We start from the raw sequence: 17,001 nt of genomic DNA, 5'->3' as shown, positions 1-17,001 counted from the left end.
GAGAGCGAACGAGAACTAGAGCGAACGAGAACTAGAGCGAACGAGAACTAGAGCGAGAGCGAACGAGAACTAGAGCGAGAGCGAACGAGAACTAGAGCGAGAGCGAACGAGAACTAGAGCGAGAGCGAACGAGAACTAGAGCGAGAGCGAACGAGAACTAGAGCGAGAGCGAACGAGAACTAGAGCGAGAGCGAACGAGAACTAGAGCGAGAGCGAACGAGAACTAGAGCGAGAGCGAACGAGAACTAGAGCGAGAGCGAACGAGAACTAGAGTGAGAGCGAACGAGAACTAGAGCGAGAGCGAACGAGAACGAGACCGAGAGCGAACGAGAACGAGAGCGAGAGCGAACGAGAACTAGAACGAGAGCGAACGAGAACTAGAACGAGAGCGAGAGCGAACGAGAACTAGAGCGAGAGCGAACGAGAACTAGAACGAGAGCGAGAGCGAACGAGAACTAGAACGAGAGCGAACGAGAACTAGAGCGAGAGCGAACGAGAACTAGAACGAGAGCGAACGAGAACTAGAACGAGAGCGAACGAGAACTAGAACGAGAGCGAACTAGAACGAGAGCGAACGAGAACTAGAACGAGAGCGAAAGAGAACTAGAACGAGAGCGAACGAGAACTAGAGCGAGAGCGAACGAGAACTAGAGCGAGAGCGAACGAGAACTAGAACGAGAGCGAACGAGAACTAGAGCGAGAGCGAACGAGAACTAGAGCGAGAGCGAACGAGAACTAGAGTGAGAGCGAACGAGAACTAGAGCGAGAGCGAACGAGAACGAGACCGAGAGCGAACGAGAACGAGAGCGAGAGCGAACGAGAACTAGAACGAGAGCGAACGAGAACTAGAACGAGAGCGAGAGCGAACGAGAACTAGAGCGAGAGCGAACGAGAACTAGAACGAGAGCGAGAGCGAACGAGAACTAGAACGAGAGCGAACGAGAACTAGAGCGAGAGCGAACGAGAACTAGAGCGAGAGCGAACGAGAACTAGAACGAGAGCGAACGAGAACTAGAACGAGAGCGAACTAGAACGAGAGCGAACGAGAACTAGAACGAGAGCGAAAGAGAACTAGAACGAGAGCGAACGAGAACTAGAGCGAGAGCGAACGAGAACTAGAGCGAGAGCGAACGAGAACTAGAACGAGAGCGAACGAGAACTAGAACTAGAACGAGAGCGAACGAGAGCGAGAGCGAACTAGAGCGAGAGCGAACGAGAACTAGAGCGAGAGCGAACGAGAACTAGAGCGAGAGCGAACGAGAACTAGAGCGAGAGCGAACGAGAACTAGAGCGAGAGCGAACTAGAGCGAGAGCGAGAGCGAACTAGAGCGAGAGCGAGAGCGAACTAGAGCGAGAGCGAGAGCGAACTAGAGCGAGAGCGAACGAGAACTAGAGCGAGAGCGAACGAGAACTAGAGCGAGAGCGAACGAGAACTAGAGCGAGAGCGAACGAGAACTAGAGCGAGAGCGAACGAGAACTAGAGCGAGAGCGAACGAGAACTAGAGCGAGAGCGAACGAGAACTAGAGCGAGAGCGAACGAGAACGAGAGCGAGAGCGAACGAGAACTAGAGCGAGAGCGAACGAGAACTAGAGCGAGAGCTAACGAGAACTAGAACGAGAGCGAACGAGAACTAGAGCGAGAACTAGAGCGAACGAGAACTAGAGCGAGAGCGAACGAGAACTAGAGCGAGAGCGAACGAGAACTAGAGCGAGAGAGCGAACGAGAACGAGAGCGAGAGCGAACGAGAACTAGAACGAGAGCGAACGAGAACTAGAACGAGAGCGAACGAGAACTAGAACGAGAGCGAACGAGAACTAGAACGAGAGCGAACGAGAACTAGAGCGAGAGCGAACGAGAACTAGAGCGAGAGCGAACGAGAACTAGAGCGAGAGCGAACGAGAACTAGAGCGAGAGCGAACGAGAACTAGAGCGAGAGCGAGAGCGAACGAGAACTAGAGCGAGAGCGAACGAGAACTAGAGCGAGAGCGAACGAGAACTAGAGCGAGAGCGAACGAGAGCGAGAGCGAACGAGAACGAGAGCGAGAGCGAACGAGAACTAGAACGAGAGCGAACGAGAACTAGAGCGAGAGCGAACGAGAACTAGAGCGAGAGCGAACGAGAACTAGAGCGAGAGCGAACGAGAACTAGAGCGAGAGCGAACGAGAACTAGAACGAGAGCGAACGAGAACTAGAACGAGAGCGAACGAGAACTAGAACGAGAGCGAACGAGAACTAGAACGAGAGCGAACGAGAACTAGAACGAGAGCGAACTAGAACGAGAGCGAACGAGAACTAGAACGAGAGCGAGAGCGAACGAGAACTAGAGCGAGAGCGAACGAGAACTAGAGCGAGAGCGAACGAGAACTAGAACGAGAGCGAGAGCGAACGAGAACTAGAGCGAGAACTAGAGCGAACGAGAACTAGAGCGAGAGCGAACGAGAACTAGAACGAGAGCGAACGAGAACTAGAACGAGAGCGAACGAGAACTAGAGCGAGAGCGAACGAGAACTAGAGCGAGAGCGAACGAGAACTAGAGCGAGAGCGAACGAGAACTAGAGCGAGAGCGAACGAGAACTAGAGCGAGAGCGAACGAGAACTAGAGCGAGAGCGAACGAGAACTAGAGCGAGAGCGAACGAGAACTAGAGCGAGAGCGAACGAGAACTAGAGCGAGAGCGAACGAGAACTAGAGCGAGAGCGAACGAGAACTAGAGCGAGAGCGAACGAGAACTAGAGCGAGAGCGAACGAGAACTAGAGCGAGAGCGAACGAGAGCGAGAGCGAACGAGAACTAGAACGAGAGCGAACGAGAACTAGAACGAGAGCGAACGAGAACTAGAACGAGAGCGAGAGCGAACGAGAACTAGAACGAGAGCTTGAGCGAACGAGAACTAGAACGAGAGCGAACGAGAACTAGAGCGAGAGCGAACGAGAACTAGAGCGAGAGCGAACGAGAACTAGAGCGAGAGCGAACTAGAGCGAGAGCGAACGAGAACTAGAGCGAGAGCGAACTAGAGCGAGAGCGAACGAGAACTAGAGCGAGAGCGAACGAGAACTAGAGCGAGAGCGAACGAGAACTAGAGCGAGAGCGAACGAGAACTAGAGCGAGAGCGAACGAGAACTAGAGCGAGAGCGAACGAGAACTAGAGCGAGAGCGAACGAGAACTAGAGCGAGAGCGAACGAGAACTAGAGCGAGAGCGAACGAGAACTAGAGCGAGAGCGAACGAGAACTAGAGCGAGAGCGAACGAGAACTAGAGCGAGAGCGAACGAGAACTAGAGCGAGAGCGAACGAGAACTAGAGCGAGAGCGAACGAGAACTAGAGCGAGAGCGAACGAGAACTAGAGCGAGAGCGAACGAAAACCAGAGCGAGAGCGAACGAAAACCAGAGCGAGAGCGAACGAGAACCAGAGCGAGAGCGAACGAGAACTAGAGCGAACGAGAACTAGAGCGAACGAGAACTAGAGCGAACGAGAGCGAGAGCGAACGAGAACTAGAGCGAACGAGAACTAGAGCGAACGAGAACTAGAGCGAACGAGAACTAGAGCGAACGAGAACTAGAGCGAACGAGAACTAGAGCGAACGAGAACTAGAGCGAACGAGAACTAGAGCGAACGAGAACTAGAGCGAACGAGAACTAGAGCGAACGAGAACTAGAGCGAACGAGAACTAGAGCGAACGAGAACTAGAGCGAACGAGAACTAGAGCGAACGAGAACTAGAGCGAACGAGAACTAGAGCGAACGAGAACTAGAGCGAACGAGAACTAGAGCGAACGAGAACTAGAGCGAACGAGAACTAGAGCGAACGAGAACTAGAGCGAACGAGAACTAGAGCGAGAGCGAACGAGAGCGAACGAGAACTAGAGCGAGAGCGAACGAGAGCGAACGAGAACTAGAGCGAGAGCGAACGAGAGCGAGAGCGAACGAGAGCGAGAGCGAACGAGAGCGAACGAGAACTAGAGCGAGAGCGAACGAGAGCGAACGAGAACTAGAGCGAGAGCGAACGAGAGCGAACGAGAACTAGAGCGAGAGCGAAAGAGAGCGAACGAGAACTAGAGCGAACGAGAACTAGAGCGAGAGCGAACGAGAACTAGAGCGAGAGCGAACGAGAACTAGAGCGAGAGCGAACGAGAACTAGAGCGAGAGCGAACGAGAACTAGAGCGAGAGCGAACGAGAACTAGAGCGAGAGCGAACGAGAACTAGAGCGAGAGCGAACGAGAACTAGAGCGAGAGCGAGAGCGAACGAGAACTAGAGCGAGAGCGAACGAGAACTAGAGCGAGAGCGAACGAGAACTAGAGCGAGAGCGAACGAGAACGAGACCGAGAGCGAACGAGAACGAGAGCGAGAGCGAACGAGAACTAGAACGAGAGCGAACGAGAACTAGAACGAGAGCGAGAGCGAACGAGAACTAGAGCGAGAGCGAACGAGAACTAGAACGAGAGCGAGAGCGAACGAGAACTAGAACGAGAGCGAACGAGAACTAGAGCGAGAGCGAACGAGAACTAGAACGAGAGCGAACGAGAACTAGAACGAGAGCGAACGAGAACTAGAACGAGAGCGAACTAGAACGAGAGCGAACGAGAACTAGAACGAGAGCGAAAGAGAACTAGAACGAGAGCGAACGAGAACTAGAGCGAGAGCGAACGAGAACTAGAGCGAGAGCGAACGAGAACTAGAACGAGAGCGAACGAGAACTAGAACTAGAACGAGAGCGAACGAGAGCGAGAGCGAACTAGAGCGAGAGCGAACGAGAACTAGAGCGAGAGCGAACGAGAACTAGAACGAGAGCGAGAGCGAACGAGAACGAGAGCGAGAGCGAACGAGAGCTAGAGCGAACGAGAGCGAGAGCCAACGAGAACTAGAGCGAGAGCGAACGAGAACTAGAGCGAGAGCGAACGAGAACTAGAGCGAGAGCGAACGAGAACTAGAGCGAGAGCGAACGAGAACTAGAGCGAGAGCGAACGAGAACTAGAGCGAGAGCGAACGAGAACTAGAGCGAGAGCGAACGAGAACTAGAGCGAGAGCGAACGAGAACTAGAGCGAGAGCGAACGAGAACTAGAGCGAGAGCGAACGAGAACTAGAGCGAGAGCGAACGAGAACTAGAACGAGAGCGAACGAGAACTAGAACGAGAGCGAACGAGAACTAGAACGAGAGCGAACGAGAACTAGAACGAGAGCGAACTAGAACGAGAGCGAACGAGAACTAGAACGAGAGCGAGAGCGAACGAGAACTAGAGCGAGAGCGAACGAGAACTAGAGCGAGAGCGAACGAGAACTAGAACGAGAGCGAGAGCGAACGAGAACTAGAGCGAGAACTAGAGCGAACGAGAACTAGAGCGAGAGCGAACGAGAACTAGAGCGAGAGCGAACGAGAACTAGAGCGAGAGCGAACGAGAACTAGAGCGAGAGAGCGAACGAGAACGAGAGCGAGAGCGAACGAGAACTAGAACGAGAGCGAACGAGAACTAGAACGAGAGCGAACGAGAACTAGGACGAGAGCGAGAGCGAACGAGAACTAGAACGAGAGCGAACGAGAACTAGAGCGAGAGCGAACGAGAACTAGAGCGAGAGCGAACGAGAACTAGAGCGAGAGCGAACGAGAACTAGAGCGAGAGCGAACGAGAACTAGAGCGAGAGCGAGAGCGAACGAGAACTAGAGCGAGAGCGAACGAGAACTAGAGCGAGAGCGAACGAGAACTAGAGCGAGAGCGAACGAGAGCGAGAGCGAACGAGAACGAGAGCGAGAGCGAACGAGAACTAGAACGAGAGCGAACGAGAACTAGAGCGAGAGCGAACGAGAACTAGAGCGAGAGCGAACGAGAACTAGAGCGAGAGCGAACGAGAACTAGAGCGAGAGCGAACGAGAACTAGAGCGAGAGCGAACGAGAACTAGAACGAGAGCGAACGAGAACTAGAACGAGAGCGAACGAGAACTAGAACGAGAACGAACGAGAACTAGAACGAGAGCGAACGAGAACTAGAACGAGAGCGAACTAGAACGAGAGCGAACGAGAACTAGAACGAGAGCGAGAGCGAACGAGAACTAGAACGAGAGCGAACGAGAACTAGAGCGAGAGCGAACGAGAACTAGAGCGAGAGCGAACGAGAACTAGAGCGAGAGCGAACGAGAACTAGAGCGAGAGCGAACGAGAACTAGAGCGAGAGCGAACGAGAACTAGAGCGAGAGCGAACGAGAACTAGAACGAGAGCGAACGAGAACTAGAACGAGAGCGAACGAGAACTAGAACGAGAGCGAGAGCGAACGAGAACTAGAACGAGAGCTTGAGCGAACGAGAACTAGAGCGAGAGCGAACGAGAACTAGAGCTAGAGCGAACGAGAACTAGAGCGAGAGCGAACGAGAACTAGAGCGAGAGCGAACGAGAACTAGAGCGAGAGCGAACGAGAACTAGAGCGAGAGCGAACGAGAACTAGAGCGAGAGCGAACGAGAACTAGAGCGAGAGCGAACGAGAACTAGAGCGAGAGCGAACGAGAACTAGAGCGAGAGCGAACGAGAACTAGAGCGAGAGCGAACGAGAACTAGAGCGAGAGCGAACGAGAACTAGAGCGAGAGCGAACGAGAACTAGAGCGAGAGCGAACGAGAACTAGAGCGAGAGCGAACGAGAACTAGAGCGAGAGCGAACGAGAGCGAACGAGAACTAGAGCGAGAGCGAACGAGAGCGAACGAGAACTAGAGCGAGAGCGAACGAGAGCGAACGAGAACTAGAGCGAACGAGAACTAGAGCGAGAGCGAACGAGAACTAGAGCGAGAGCGAACGAGAACTAGAGCGAGAGCGAACGAGAACTAGAGCGAGAGCGAACGAGAACTAGAGCGAGAGCGAACGAGAACTAGAGCGAGAGCGAACGAGAACTAGAGCGAGAGCGAACGAGAACTAGAGCGAGAGCGAACGAGAACTAGAGCGAGAGCGAACGAGAACTAGAGCGAGAGCGAACGAGAACGAGACCGAGAGCGAACGAGAACGAGAGCGAGAGCGAACGAGAACTAGAACGAGAGCGAACGAGAACTAGAACGAGAGCGAGAGCGAACGAGAACTAGAGCGAGAGCGAACGAGAACTAGAACGAGAGCGAACGAGAACTAGAACGAGAGCGAACGAGAACTAGAGCGAGAGCGAACGAGAACTAGAACGAGAGCGAACGAGAACTAGAACGAGAGCGAACGAGAACTAGAACGAGAGCGAACTAGAACGAGAGCGAACGAGAACTAGAACGAGAGCGAAAGAGAACTAGAACGAGAGCGAAAGAGAACTAGAACGAGAGCGAACGAGAACTAGAGCGAGAGCGAACGAGAACTAGAGCGAGAGCGAACGAGAACTAGAACGAGAGCGAGAGCGAACGAGAACTAGAACTAGAACGAGAGCGAACGAGAGCGAGAGCGAACTAGAGCGAGAGCGAGAGCGAACTAGAGCGAGAGCGAACGAGAACTAGAGCGAGAGCGAACGAGAACTAGAGCGAGAGCGAACGAGAACTAGAGCGAGAGCGAGAGCGAACTAGAGCGAGAGCGAGAGCGAACTAGAGCGAGAGCGAGAGCGAACTAGAGCGAGAGCGAGAGCGAACTAGAGCGAGAGCGAGAGCGAACTAGAGCGAGAGCGAACGAGAACTAGAGCGAGAGCGAACGAGAACTAGAGCGAGAGCGAACGAGAACTAGAGCGAGAGCGAACGAGAACTAGAGCGAGAGCGAACGAGAACTAGAGCGAGAGCGAACGAGAACTAGAACGAGAGCGAGAGCGAACGAGAACGAGAGCGAACGAGAGCTAGAGCGAACGAGAGCGAGAGCCAATGAGAACTAGAGCGAGAGCGAACGAGAACTAGAGCGAGAGCGAACGAGAACTAGAGCGAGAGCGAACGAGAACTAGAGCGAGAGCGAGAGCGAACGAGAACTAGAACGAGAGCGAACGAGAACTAGAGCGAGAACTAGAGCGAACGAGAACTAGAGCGAGAGCGAACGAGAACTAGAGCGAGAGCGAACGAGAACTAGAGCGAGAGAGCGAACGAGAACGAGAGCGAACGAGAACTAGAACGAGAGCGAACGAGAACTAGAACGAGAGCGAACGAGAACTAGAACGAGAGCGAGAGCGAACGAGAACTAGAACGAGAGCGAACGAGAACTAGAGCGAGAGCGAACGAGAACTAGAGCGAGAGCGAACGAGAACTAGAGCAGAGCGAACGAGAACTAGAGCGAGAGCGAACGAGAACTAGAGCGAGAGCGAGAGCGAACGAGAACTAGAGCGAGAGCGAACGAGAACTAGAGCGAGAGCGAACGAGAACTAGAGCGAGAGCGAACGAGAACTAGAGCGAGAGCGAACGAGAGCGAGAGCGAACGAGAACGAGAGCGAGAGCGAACGAGAACTAGAACGAGAGCGAACGAGAACTAGAGCGAGAGCGAACGAGAACTAGAGCGAGAGCGAACGAGAACTAGAGCGAGAGCGAACGAGAACTAGAGCGAGAGCGAACGAGAACTAGAACGAGAGCGAACGAGAACTAGAACGAGAGCGAACGAGAACTAGAACGAGAGCGAACGAGAACTAGAACGAGAGCGAACGAGAACTAGAACGAGAGCGAACTAGAACGAGAGCGAACGAGAACTAGAACGAGAGCGAGAGCGAACGAGAACTAGAGCGAGAGCGAACGAGAACTAGAGCGAGAGCGAACGAGAACTAGAACGAGAGCGAGAGCGAACGAGAACTAGAGCGAGAACTAGAGCGAACGAGAACTAGAGCGAGAGCGAACGAGAACTAGAGCGAGAGCGAACGAGAACTAGAGCGAGAGAGCGAACGAGAACGAGAGCGAGAGCGAACGAGAACTAGAACGAGAGCGAACGAGAACTAGAACGAGAGCGAACGAGAACTAGAGCGAGAGAGCGAACGAGAACGAGAGCGAGAGCGAACGAGAACTAGAGCGAGAGCGAACGAGAACGAGAGCGAGAGCGAACGAGAACTAGAACGAGAGCGAACGAGAACTAGAGCGAGAGCGAACGAGAACTAGAGCGAACGAGAACTAGAGCGAACGAGAACTAGAGCGAACGAGAACTAGAGCGAACGAGAACTAGAGCGAACGAGAACTAGAGCGAACGAGAACTAGAGCGAACGAGAACTAGAGCGAACGAGAACTAGAGCGAACGAGAACTAGAGCGAACGAGAACTAGAGCGAACGAGAACTAGAGCGAACGAGAACTAGAGCGAACGAGAACTAGAGCGAACGAGAACTAGAGCGAACGAGAACTAGAGCGAACGAGAACTAGAGCGAACGAGAACTAGAGCGAACGAGAACTAGAGCGAACGAGAACTAGAGCGAACGAGAACTAGAGCGAACGAGAACTAGAGCGAGAGCGAACGAGAGCGAACGAGAACTAGAGCGAGAGCGAACGAGAGCGAACGAGAACTAGAGCGAGAGCGAACGAGAGCGAACGAGAGCGAGAGCGAACGAGAGCGAACGAGAACTAGAGCGAGAGCGAACGAGAGCGAACGAGAACTAGAGCGAGAGCGAACGAGAACTAGAGCGAGAGCGAACGAGAACTAGAGCGAGAGCGAACGAGAACTAGAACGAGAGCGAACGAGAACTAGAACGAGAGCGAACGAGAACTAGAACGAGAGCGAACGAGAACTAGAACGAGAGCGAACGAGAACTAGAACGAGAGCGAACTAGAACGAGAGCGAACGAGAACTAGAACGAGAGCGAGAGCGAACGAGAACTAGAACGAGAGCGAACGAGAACTAGAGCGAGAGCGAACGAGAACTAGAGCGAGAGCGAACGAGAACTAGAGCGAGAGCGAACGAGAACTAGAGCGAGAGCGAACGAGAACTAGAACGAGAGCGAACGAGAACTAGAACGAGAGCGAACGAGAACTAGAACGAGAGCGAACGAGAACTAGAACGAGAGCGAACTAGAACTAGAACGAGAGCGAACTAGAACGAGAGCGAACGAGAACTAGAACGAGAGCGAGAGCGAACGAGAACTAGAGCGAGAGCGAACGAGAACTAGAGCGAGAGCGAACGAGAACTAGAACGAGAGCGAGAGCGAACGAGAACTAGAGCGAGAACTAGAGCGAACGAGAACTAGAGCGAGAGCGAACGAGAACTAGAGCGAGAGCGAACGAGAACTAGAGCGAGAGAGCGAACGAGAACGAGAGCGAGAGCGAACGAGAACTAGAACGAGAGCGAACGAGAACTAGAACGAGAGCGAACGAGAACTAGAGCGAGAGAGCGAACGAGAACGAGAGCGAGAGCGAACGAGAACTAGAGCGAGAGCGAACGAGAACGAGAGCGAGAGCGAACGAGAACTAGAACGAGAGCGAACGAGAACTAGAGCGAGAGCGAACGAGAACTAGAGCGAACGAGAACTAGAGCGAACGAGAACTAGAGCGAACGAGAACTAGAGCGAACGAGAACTAGAGCGAACGAGAACTAGAGCGAACGAGAACTAGAGCGAACGAGAACTAGAGCGAACGAGAACTAGAGCGAACGAGAACTAGAGCGAACGAGAACTAGAGCGAACGAGAACTAGAGCGAACGAGAACTAGAGCGAACGAGAACTAGAGCGAACGAGAACTAGAGCGAACGAGAACTAGAGCGAACGAGAACTAGAGCGAACGAGAACTAGAGCGAACGAGAACTAGAGCGAACGAGAACTAGAGCGAACGAGAACTAGAGCGAACGAGAACTAGAGCGAACGAGAACTAGAGCGAACGAGAACTAGAGCGAACGAGAACTAGAGCGAACGAGAACTAGAGCGAGAGCGAACGAGAGCGAACGAGAACTAGAGCGAGAGCGAACGAGAGCGAACGAGAACTAGAGCGAGAGCGAACGAGAGCGAGAGCGAACGAGAGCGAACGAGAACTAGAGCGAGAGCGAACGAGAGCGAACGAGAACTAGAGCGAGAGCGAACGAGAGCGAACGAGAACTAGAGCGAGAGCGAACGAGAGCGAACGAGAACTAGAGCGAGAGCGAACGAGAACTAGAGCGAGAGCGAACGAGAACTAGAGCGAGAGCGAACGAGAACTAGAGCGAGAGCGAACGAGAACTAGAGCGAGAGCGAACGAGAACTAGAGCGAGAGCGAACGAGAACTAGAGCGAGAGCGAACGAGAACTAGAGCGAGAGCGAACGAGAGCGAACGAGAACTAGAGCGAGAGCGAACGAGAGCGAACGAGAACTAGAGCGAGAGCGAACGAGAACTAGAGCGAGAGCGAACGAGAACTAGAGCGAGAGCGAACGAGAACTAGAGCGAGAGCGAACGAGAACTAGAGCGAGAGCGAACGAGAACTAGAGCGAGAGCGAACGAGAACTAGAGCGAGAGCGAACGAGAACTAGAGCGAGAGCGAACGAGAACTAGAGCGAGAGCGAACGAGAACTAGAGCGAGAGCAAACGAGAACTAGAGCGAGAGCGAACGAGAACTAGAGCGAGAGCGAACGAGAACTAGAGCGAGAGCGAACGAGAACGAGACCGAGAGCGAACGAGAACGAGAGCGAGAGCGAACGAGAACTAGAACGAGAGCGAACGAGAACTAGAACGAGAGCGAGAGCGAACGAGAACTAGAGCGAGAGCGAACGAGAACTAGAACGAGAGCGAGAGCGAACGAGAACTAGAACGAGAGCGAACGAGAACTAGAGCGAGAGCGAACGAGAACTAGAACGAGAGCGAACGAGAACTAGAACGAGAGCGAACGAGAACTAGAACGAGAGCGAACTAGAACGAGAGCGAACGAGAACTAGAACGAGAGCGAAAGAGAACTAGAACGAGAGCGAACGAGAACTAGAGCGAGAGCGAACGAGAACTAGAGCGAGAGCGAACGAGAACTAGAACGAGAGCGAACGAGAACTAGAACTAGAACGAGAGCGAACGAGAGCGAGAGCGAACTAGAGCGAGAGCGAACGAGAACTAGAGCGAGAGCGAACGAGAACTAGAACGAGAGCGAACGAGAACTAGAGCGAGAGCGAACGAGAACTAGAGCGAGAGCGAACTAGAACTAGAGCGAGAGCGAACTAGAGCGAGAGCGAGAGCGAACTAGAGCGAGAGCGAGAGCGAACTAGAGCGAGAGCGAGAGCGAACTAGAGCGAGAGCGAGAGCGAACTAGAGCGAGAGCGAGAGCGAACTAGAGCGAGAGCGAGAGCGAACTAGAGCGAGAGCGAACGAGAACTAGAGCGAGAGCGAACGAGAACTAGAGCGAGAGCGAACGAGAACTAGAGCGAGAGCGAACGAGAACTAGAACGAGAGCGAGAGCGAACGAGAACGAGAGCGAGAGCGAACGAGAGCTAGAGCGAACGAGAGCGAGAGCCAACGAGAACTAGAGCGAGAGCGAACGAGAACTAGAGCGAGAGCGAACGAGAACTAGAGCGAGAGCGAGAGCGAACGAGAACTAGAGCGAGAGCGAACGAGAACTAGAACGAGAGCGAGAGCGAACGAGAACTAGAGCGAGAACTAGAGCGAACGAGAACTAGAGCGAGAGCGAACGAGAACTAGAGCGAGAGCGAACGAGAACTAGAGCGAGAGAGCGAACGAGAACGAGAGCGAGAGCGAACGAGAACTAGAACGAGAGCGAACGAGAACTAGAACGAGAGCGAACGAGAACTAGAACGAGAGCGAGAGCGAACGAGAACTAGAACGAGAGCGAACGAGAACTAGAGCGAGAGCGAACGAGAACTAGAGCGAGAGCGAACGAGAACTAGAGCGAGAGCGAACGAGAACTAGAGCGAGAGCGAACGAGAACTAGAGCGAGAGCGAGAGCGAACGAGAACTAGAGCGAGAGCGAACGAGAACTAGAGCGAGAGCGAACGAGAACTAGAGCGAGAGCGAACGAGAGCGAGAGCGAACGAGAACGAGAGCGAGAGCGAACGAGAACTAGAACGAGAGCGAACGAGAACTAGAGCGAGAGCGAACGAGAACTAGAGCGAGAGCGAACGAGAACTAGAGCGAGAGCGAACGAGAACTAGAGCGAGAGCGAACGAGAACTAGAGCGAGAGCGAACGAGAACTAGAACGAGAGCGAACGAGAACTAGAACGAGAGCGAACGAGAACTAGAACGAGAGCGAACGAGAACTAGAACGAGAGCGAACGAGAACTAGAACGAGAGCGAACTAGAACGAGAGCGAACGAGAACTAGAACGAGAGCGAGAGCGAACGAGAACTAGAGCGAGAGCGAACGAGAACTAGAGCGAGAGCGAACGAGAACTAGAACGAGAGCGAGAGCGAACGAGAACTAGAGCGAGAACTAGAGCGAACGAGAACTAGAGCGAGAGCGAACGAGAACTAGAGCGAGAGCGAACGAGAACTAGAGCGAGAGAGCGAACGAGAACGAGAGCGAGAGCGAACGAGAACTAGAACGAGAGCGAACGAGAACTAGAACGAGAGCGAACGAGAACTAGGACGAGAGCGAGAGCGAACGAGAACTAGAACGAGAGCGAACGAGAACTAGAGCGAGAGCGAACGAGAACTAGAGCGAGAGCGAACGAGAACTAGAGCGAGAGCGAACGAGAACTAGAGCGAGAGCGAACGAGAACTAGAGCGAGAGCGAGAGCGAGAGCGAACGAGAACTAGAGCGAGAGCGAACGAGAACTAGAGCGAGAGCGAACGAGAACTAGAGCGAGAGCGAACGAGAACTAGAGCGAGAGCGAACGAGAGCGAGAGCGAACGAGAACGAGAGCGAGAGCGAACGAGAACGAGAGCGAGAGCGAACGAGAACTAGAGCGAGAGCGAACGAGAACTAGAGCGAGAGCGAACGAGAACTAGAGCGAGAGCGAACGAGAACTAGAGCGAGAGCGAACGAGAACTAGAGCGAGAGCGAACGAGAACTAGAGCGAGAGCGAACGAGAACTAGAACGAGAGCGAACGAGAACTAGAACGAGAGCGAACGAGAACTAGAACGAGAGCGAACGAGAACTAGAACGAGAGCGAACGAGAACTAGAACGAGAGCGAACGAGAACTAGAACGAGAGCGAACTAGAACGAGAGCGAACGAGAACTAGAACGAGAGCGAGAGCGAACGAGAACTAGAACGAGAGCGAACGAGAACTAGAGCGAGAGCGAACGAGAACTAGAGCGAGAGCGAACGAGAACTAGAGCGAGAGCGAACGAGAACTAGAGCGAGAGCGAACGAGAACTAGAGCGAGAGCGAACGAGAACTAGAGCGAGAGCGAACGAGAACTAGAACGAGAGCGAACGAGAACTAGAACGAGAGCGAACGAGAACTAGAACGAGAGCGAGAGCGAACGAGAACTAGAGCGAGAGCGAACGAGAACTAGAGCTAGAGCGAACGAGAACTAGAGCGAGAGCGAACGAGAACTAGAGCGAGAGCGAACGAGAACTAGAGCGAGAGCGAACGAGAACTAGAGCGAGAGCGAACGAGAACTAGAGCGAGAGCGAACGAGAACTAGAGCGAGAGCGAACGAGAACTAGAGCGAGAGCGAACGAGAACTAGAGCGAGAGCGAACGAGAACTAGAGCGAGAGCGAACGAGAACTAGAGCGAGAGCGAACGAGAACTAGAGCGAGAGCGAACGAGAACTAGAGCGAGAGCGAACGAGAACTAGAGCGAGAGCGAACGAGAACTAGAGCGAGAGCGAACGAGAACTAGAGCGAGAGCGAACGAGAGCGAACGAGAACTAGAGCGAGAGCGAACGAGAGCGAACGAGAACTAGAGCGAGAGCGAACGAGAGCGAACGAGAACTAGAGCGAACGAGAACTAGAGCGAGAGCGAACGAGAACTAGAGCGAGAGCGAACGAGAACTAGAGCGAGAGCGAACGAGAACTAGAGCGAGAGCGAACGAGAACTAGAGCGAGAGCGAACGAGAACTAGAGCGAGAGCGAGAGCGAACGAGAACTAGAGCGAGAGCGAACGAGAACTAGAGCGAGAGCGAACGAGAACTAGAGCGAGAGCGAACGAGAACTAGAGCGAGAGCGAACGAGAACTAGAGCGAGAGCGAACGAGAACTAGAGCGAGAGCGAACGAGAACGAGACCGAGAGCGAACGAGAACGAGAGCGAGAGCGAACGAGAACTAGAACGAGAGCGAACGAGAACTAGAACGAGAGCGAGAGCGAACGAGAACTAGAGCGAGAGCGAACGAGAACTAGAACGAGAGCGAGAGCGAACGAGAACTAGAACGAGAGCGAACGAGAACTAGAGCGAGAGCGAACGAGAACTAGAACGAGAGCGAACGAGAACTAGAACGAGAGCGAACGAGAACTAGAACGAGAGCGAACTAGAACGAGAGCGAACGAGAACTAGAACGAGAGCGAAAGAGAACTAGAACGAGAGCGAACGAGAACTAGAGCGAGAGCGAACGAGAACTAGAGCGAGAGCGAACGAGAACTAGAACGAGAGCGAACGAGAAATAGAACTAGAACGAGAGCGAACGAGAGCGAGAGCGAACTAGAGCGAGAGCGAACGAGAACTAGAGCGAGAGCGAACGAGAACTAGAGCGAGAGCGAACGAGAACTAGAGCGAGAGCGAACGAGAACTAGAGCGAGAGCGAGAGCGAACTAGAGCGAGAGCGAGAGCGAACTAGAGCGAGAGCGAGAGCGAACTAGAGCGAGAGCGAGAGCGAACTAGAGCGAGAGCGAGAGCGAACTAGAGCGAGAGCGAGAGCGAACTAGAGCGAGAGCGAACGAGAACTAGAGCGAGAGCGAACGAGAACTAGAGCGAGAGCGAACGAGAACTAGAGCGAGAGCGAACGAGAACTAGAGCGAGAGCGAACGAGAACTAGAGCGAGAGCGAACGAGAACTAGAGCGAGAGCGAACGAGAACGAGAGCGAGAGCGAACGAGAGCTAGAGCGAACGAGAGCGAGAGCCAATGAGAACTAGAGCGAGAGCGAACGAGAACTAGAGCGAGAGCGAACGAGAACTAGAGCGAGAGCGAACGAGAACTAGAGCGAGAGCGAACGAGAACTAGAGCGAGAGCGAACGAGAACTAGAACGAGAGCGAACGAGAACTAGAGCGAGAACTAGAGCGAACGAGAACTAGAGCGAGAGCGAACGAGAACTAGAGCGAGAGCGAACGAGAACTAGAGCGAGAGAGCGAACGAGAACGAGAGCGAGAGCGAACGAGAACTAGAACGAGAGCGAACGAGAACTAGAACGAGAGCGAACGAGAACTAGAACGAGAGCGAACGAGAACTAGAACGAGAGCGAGAGCGAACGAGAACTAGAACGAGAGCGAACGAGAACTAGAGCGAGAGCGAACGAGAACTAGAGCGAGAGCGAACGAGAACTAGAGCAGAGCGAACGAGAACTAGAGCGAGAGCGAACGAGAACTAGAGCGAGAGCGAGAGCGAACGAGAACTAGAGCGAGAGCGAACGAGAACTAGAGCGAGAGCGAACGAGAACTAGAGCGAGAGCGAACGAGAGCGAGAGCGAACGAGAACGAGAGCGAGAGCGAACGAGAACTAGAACGAGAGCGAACGAGAACTAGAGCGAGAGCGAACGAGAACTAGAGCGAGAGCGAACGAGAACTAGAGCGAGAGCGAACGAGAACTAGAGCGAGAGCGAACGAGAACTAGAGCGAGAGCGAACGAGAACTAGAACGAGAGCGAACGAGAACTAGAGCGAACGAGAACTAGAACGAGAGCGAACGAGAACTAGAACGAGAGCGAACGAGAACTAGAACGAGAGCGAACTAGAACGAGAGCGAACGAGAACTAGAACGAGAGCGAGAGCGAACGAGAACTAGAGCGAGAGCGAACGAGAACTAGAGCGAGAGCGAACGAGAACTAGAACGAGAGCGAGAGCGAACGAGAACTAGAGCGAGAACTAGAGCGAACGAGAACTAGAGCGAGAGCGAACGAGAACTAGAGCGAGAGCGAACGAGAACTAGAGCGAGAGAGCGAACGAGAACGAGAGCGAGAGCGAACGAGAACTAGAACGAGAGCGAACGAGAACTAGAACGAGAGCGAACGAGAACTAGAACGAGAGCGAGAGCGAACGAGAACTAGAACGAGAGCGAACGAGAACTAGAGCGAGAGCGAACGAGAACTAGAGCGAGAGCGAACGAG

The 17,001-nt window shown here is 53.6% G+C and overlaps 1 protein-coding gene across 1 annotated transcript in view; it reads right to left on the bottom strand.

The window, feature by feature from the left end:
• Window positions 1-17,001, bottom strand: part of LOC141165509 (proprotein convertase subtilisin/kexin type 4-like) — a 707,768-nt gene that overhangs the window by 369,831 nt on the left and 320,936 nt on the right. The window lies entirely within an intron of this gene.

This window comes from Phyllobates terribilis, unplaced genomic scaffold (genome assembly GCF_046119375.1).
Source record: "Phyllobates terribilis strain yellow unplaced genomic scaffold, ASM4611937v1 Scaffold_1__5_contigs__length_1240528914, whole genome shotgun sequence".
Taxonomy (NCBI): Eukaryota; Metazoa; Chordata; class Amphibia; order Anura; family Dendrobatidae; genus Phyllobates; species Phyllobates terribilis.
The sequence above is the reverse complement of the archived record's forward strand: the minus strand, read 5'-3'. Positions and strand labels throughout refer to the sequence as shown.